Here is a 6,000-nt window from a genome sequence, read left to right as displayed (position 1 = left end):
ACTAGTTTAGTAGTTTTATACTACAAGTTTTCTTTAAGTGAACTTAACACTATTTATATAATTACTATGTCTACTATGTCTACAATTTTTGCACTTGCAGTTGGCCTATACTACTATGTTCAAATGTTATTTTTTATACTTGAAAAATACCTTTAACTGTACTTTAATTTTAAAAACATTTTATTAGCTTCATGCATCCTTTTTTATCAACACTTGAATGTTGGTGAGTTTCATAAAGAAAGGCAACATTTTAAACGAAAAAGATGAGAAAATCTCATTTTTGTCAAAGACTACGCCTTGATCAGATTCAGAAACGTGATCAAAACACAGATGGGAGTAGATCGATTCCAACCCCCCCAAAGCTTCACAGTCGTTTTCTCTTCATGGGTTACGCTTCATTTCATTTGGAAACATTAAGCAGTTTTGATTTACAAGCTGTTTAATGTTTGATGATCACGTTAATTTACATTTGAGTGAACAATCTTCTATCACTAGTTGTTTCAGCTTCTTCTTCTCCTGTGTTTTGATCCATTCCGGAGATTCTGCACAAGAAGATGTGTCATAGCGCCCCCTACCGTATAACAGTGAAAACATGGATAGCTGGAAAATTCAGTCAATGGTGGGAAAAAGTAGAATTAGTACTTGTCCAGGCAAAGTAACTCATTTTGGAGACAAAAATAGAACTAATTGTAAAATAATTTTTTGCAGCTTAGATCATTTCTATGTGGTGTCCAGAACAACATACTAAAAGTCCTAAGAAATCCTAGTTGAGGAAATATGTTAAATTCTCATCAATCCGAGATGTGTGCCAATAAGGCCAGGCAACAATACACCCCAATGGGGCTATTTTTTTTCTTTACTCCTATCAAAATGAAACTTTACACAATGAAAGTACCCATGAAAAGTAACAAAAATTGTATTAGAAGTTTCTTTGAAAATGAATTTGAATATGCAAATGAGCAATATACTAATCGAATATGCCCAAAATACCCCCTAATGGACTTATTTTTTCCTTTACTCCTATCACAATCAAACCTCACACAGTGAAAAGTTGTTTTACAAGTTTCTTTGAAAAATCTATTTTAAAAATGCAAATGAGCTCAACACTATAGGCCTAATTGACTTATGGCCAAGAAACCATAAAGTCACAAGTAGAAAAAACAGGGGCCAAATAACTAACACATTCATGTCCATTCAGTAAGTTAACCTATGCATAAACACGATAAATTTGAAGTCACTTGCCAAACTTACCTGGGTCACTTGCCATAAAAAGACTTATATTGACCTTAAGAATTGATTGCACAATCTTGCCTCCAGTTGCTTTCTAAATTCTTTTTTTTTTTTTTTTTGCGAACAAGCCTTACCTAATGACATTTCCCCACAGATAACATCAGAGTAAGTCAGAACAGCCATCTTAGTCATTAGTAACATGGTGAGATTAAATTTCGGGCTGGTAGATTTACAAATGATTGGTATTGAGATTACAGGCAGAAGTCATTCTTACCAACTAAACGATTCACTCTCACACAGAAGACAGATGAAAAACCAGATAGACACACTTTCCAGACATTCCAGCTCTTTAAAATAATTTTGCCAGACACCAAAACTGCTTCTCTTTTTGTAGTTAGCAGTATTTCAGACCAGGCGGGCCACACATCAGACTTCCACCATTTGTAAAGTAGCTTTGCAGTGAAGCTAGCAATAGCAATATCTAGGTTAGTTAAAGAAAAAGAAAAAAAGAAAAAATACTAAAATAAAATAAAAAACACCAAAAAGAAACCTCCCCTGTTGTTGCTACCTTGTCGTGGTGGGGAGGCTTGTGTGCCTCCGTGACCCTGAAGACTATATCGGCGGGGGTTATACCCCTGGCAGGTACTACCAAGCCAGGTAGTTTTCAGGTTAGAGGCCAGTCTAAAAGGAGCATTGCCATCACCCATTGTCAAAATAATAATGGTTGAATTAAATAATGGTTGAATTAAAATGTATTGTACCTAAAAGTTTGAGAACCACACTGTAATGTGCGGCGATAGTGGCAACGCACACTTTCAGGGTGGAGGGCAGGGACGTGCACAGACATTTTGAGGGGCAGGGGCTCAAGTGAAATAAAGGGCACTTCTCATAATTACGTATTTTTTTTTATTTTTTTTAAACAAAAAAGTATATATTAACGCAACTCTGACTTCCTTTTTAAAAAATTAATTTAAAAAGTTAATTAATTTGATCTTCCTCAAACTCACGCAATTGTTTCATTTTCAAAAGATGTCTACAAAATAATCAGTTCACACAGAAACCATGGTCTCCTAGTATTCACTAGGTTTATAGAGCAGCAAAGGAAACCATTCCACAATGTGCATGTTTTGAAAACATTTTCTATGCTACTAGTTTCAAGTATATATTTAGAATAACCTAAATAACTGCATCAGGCAGAGGGGCGTGTTTTACTAATAATTTGTTTATTTTTGCACATCATTTTAATTATTTTGGTGTTATCAGAATACATAACACTTTTAAATCAACACAAATATTCACTCTAAACTGAAGAGGGCTGTTGCTGCTATTTTGTTAACTTTACTGAAAAAATCACTGCAAAAATGATTGACAAAATACAAAAATACAAATTGAAAATTTGCATCTAATTGACAGGGCAATGCAGGTAAATAGGATAAACAAAATAACTAAAGCATATCTGGTGGTGATATATGCTTATTTTATTACTAACTTATTTTATTACATGGAATTCCAATTGAATTCCAATGTAGAATGCGGTCTGTTATTTCTTGATAACAGACCGCAGACCGCTGTGCGGAGTATAACCACTGATCTATATAGAATGACATTATGTCATTATATAGATCAGTGAGTATAACAGACCGTTACCATGAAAAACAGAGCGTTGCTATGGACTCACAGGATTCTAACCTGATTCTAACCGTAGAGACGGAGCGTACTATTTTCTGGAAGCAATACAATCGGGTTTAAATCAATAAACTCCCTTTTAAATAAATATTTTGTGTCAAATTAATTATTTATTTGGTAGGTAGCCATGTAATAAGCGGGATTATGTGAGTGTGTGTGTGTGTGTGTGTGTGTGTGTATGACGTGTGCCGATGTGTGCCGATGTGCGCCGCTGCGCAGAGACGCCAAGGGGGGGAGAGAGAGATAGAGAGAGAGGGAGCTTCAGAACTCCTGACCTGCTATTTAGATATACTATTCTTCAATAAATATATTTGTTTGACAGGGAAGCAAACAGGAATATATATTATTTTTCAAAAAAAAAAAAAAAAGCACCCCAGAAAAAAGGGCACTTTCTCTCCAGGAATAAAAAGGGCAGGTGCTCAAGCCCCCTTTGATGTCTATGTGTGCACGTGCCTGGTGGAGGGAGATTCTTGCAGGAAGGAAAGGACGACTCTGATCAGGCATTTAGGGGGGGTCTTCTTGGTGAGAAGAACACCAATCAATGAACAGACTCCATTTCAAGCCATAAGCTTGCCCCATAGAGGGGGCTCTAGCTGAAGTGATAGTGTCAACACTGGGGGCAGGCCACTTAAGTCCTACGTGTCCCATCCAGGAGGTTCCAGAGGTCTGGACATGGGTGCCATCTGGTGCAATAAATCTTGGGGTGAACGCAGTCGAAAAGGCGTTTCTGCATTAGCATTCTGAATGGAAGTGTGTGAAGGGTCCGATTCAAAACACACAGACCCAAGATTGGTCAAAACCCACTGCCTTTCTTGGGGCTGTGTCACCTTCCTACCAGGAGCGGAGGTGGAGGCCGCTGAACTGGTATACTTGCAGGAGGGCCATGGCGTGCAGGGCGGAGATGGCCTATATCCGGTAGCGCGGTAAGCCTTGGCAGCGAGAGCGGCTGAGAACTTACAGGCCCTCGATGGGAAGAAAAAGGTGCCTTCCACGACTTTGTGACCTCCTCACGCACAGGCTGTGTTAATTCATAACATTTTAATTAAATTTAAACATACTTTATCAGTAGAAAAAAAAAAACCTAGGGTTCTGTTGAACTCCATGGAACCTTTTTTCAGAGCATAGACAAATGACTATTTCTATACATTATATTAATAGACAATTTTAAGTTGATAATTATATTATATAATATAGTTATTAGGTTTAGCGATGACTGATCACAAATTATTAATAAATGACCATACTCATATTGACAGATATTTGTGACAATGAATCAGTCTACCACAGAGCAGCAATATCTCTTTTTCCTATTGCACATATGCAGGAACTGAATGTCTCAGACACAACAAATGTAACTTGTGGGAGACTGACATAATTTATAACAGCAAAATATAAGGAGTTGATAGATGTTTGCTCTGTATTTTCACCTGCCCATCCAAATAATATATTAATTCAAGTGACACTCTTTCATCATATCAGTCCAAAGCAACGTAACAACAATATTATCTCCTTCATCAATTATTATTTACATATTTTTTATTTTGTCATTGTCATTATTTTTGCACCTCATGTAATAAAGTAAAAGATTTAGAAATGTCCGCATTACTTTACATTTTAACGGTTGCTTATGCACCTGACCTCAGAGCTTCTTGTTTCTAATACTAATGAAACAGGAGTGGTGTTTCATATCCGTTACTTGATCCCTGTCTAAAACACTTGAAACTGAGCATGATTTTGACTGAATGGTTGTGCAAAACATTTTCAGGAATTGTGCAATCATGTGGCCTGTGCACGTCTGTATGCGGTTACAGGGATCAGTGAGAGGAACCGTAGAATTTGCACAATAATCTTAAAATATTAATTTAAAACTATAGAAAACACTGCTCAGTATACTATATATATATATATTTCTTCTTTTCACATAGGCCTAAATAAAGTCCTTTTAAGTTAAATACGAAAATACAGTTCTTCATAACTAGAACAGTAAAACGCATGGAATTTCCTATTCTCAGATGACTTTGGGTGTTTCTTTTAAAAAGATCATTTACTTAAGGGGCAGGAGGCTGATTACTGTATTTATACAAGCTGACTTCACAGACGCAGGTAAAAAGGCAAAGAATTAATCAGGACTTTAAATAAGAAAACCATGCAGAGACATGCCCTGATGTGTAAACAATCAAGTCAAACAGCTCAACAGATTCACTGCACTATTATAAAACTGTACGTCTCCTTGTCTCTGTTGTCCTAACATGCACTTAGATGTCTAAAGATGTGGCAAATAAAAAAAAAAATCTTGGTCTATTAATTAGCATTCTACCTAAGCAGATTTGATCTGATCCACCAAATCAGTTATTGTTATATATGTATACACCCCCTACTGACGTTTTAATGAAAATGCACGCAGACCTATTCTAAGAAAACACTTTCAAACACCTCCGTCTTTACTTAATCGTATCATCCTTACATTTCAGCATGAACGTGTTGAACATGCTCAGCTTGTGACTTTGACTCTAAGCCATGCATTCTTCCCTAAAAATCTTCCTGCAAATAATACATTAGTCACATTCCAATTTAAGAGTTTCCCTTTTCAGTTACCTTAGAATTTTGTTTGATTCTGATTATTGAGGACATGAAAGTTCAAAGTGTTGCCTTTCAAAAGAGAGCATAGGCCTGAAATCAAAGTTTTTTTATTTGGTTATCGATTTAATCTTTTGCTCTAAAAGGGTTGACAGACTGATATCTTTGTCTGGTGCAGTCCAGGAGCGAGTGGTGACTTTTTCAACTGTTAAATCTAACTATCACACCCTCCCCTGCCATACCGTAACCAACACAAATGGTATAGAGGCACAACGCATTGGCTTAGGACAAACTCAAAGACAGACTAAAATCAGAGACAAAAAATAAGAAAAACCATGGCAGGTGTAGATTTAAAAGTATGACCTTTTTCTACCTGTAAACGAAAATCATTCTCTGATTGTTCTTATGGTATGTTCGCAACTTTTGTTTACATGTGGCCTGATAATGTATGTCAAAGATGTGGGGGATTTTTCACAAATTGCTTCCTTTTATTAATTTGATTAGTTT

The sequence above is a fragment of the Squalius cephalus genome (genome assembly GCF_949319135.1).
Source record: "Squalius cephalus genome assembly, chromosome: 15".
In the NCBI taxonomy this organism is placed as follows: domain Eukaryota; kingdom Metazoa; phylum Chordata; class Actinopteri; order Cypriniformes; family Leuciscidae; genus Squalius; species Squalius cephalus.
The sequence above is the reverse complement of the archived record's forward strand: the minus strand, read 5'-3'. Positions refer to the sequence as shown.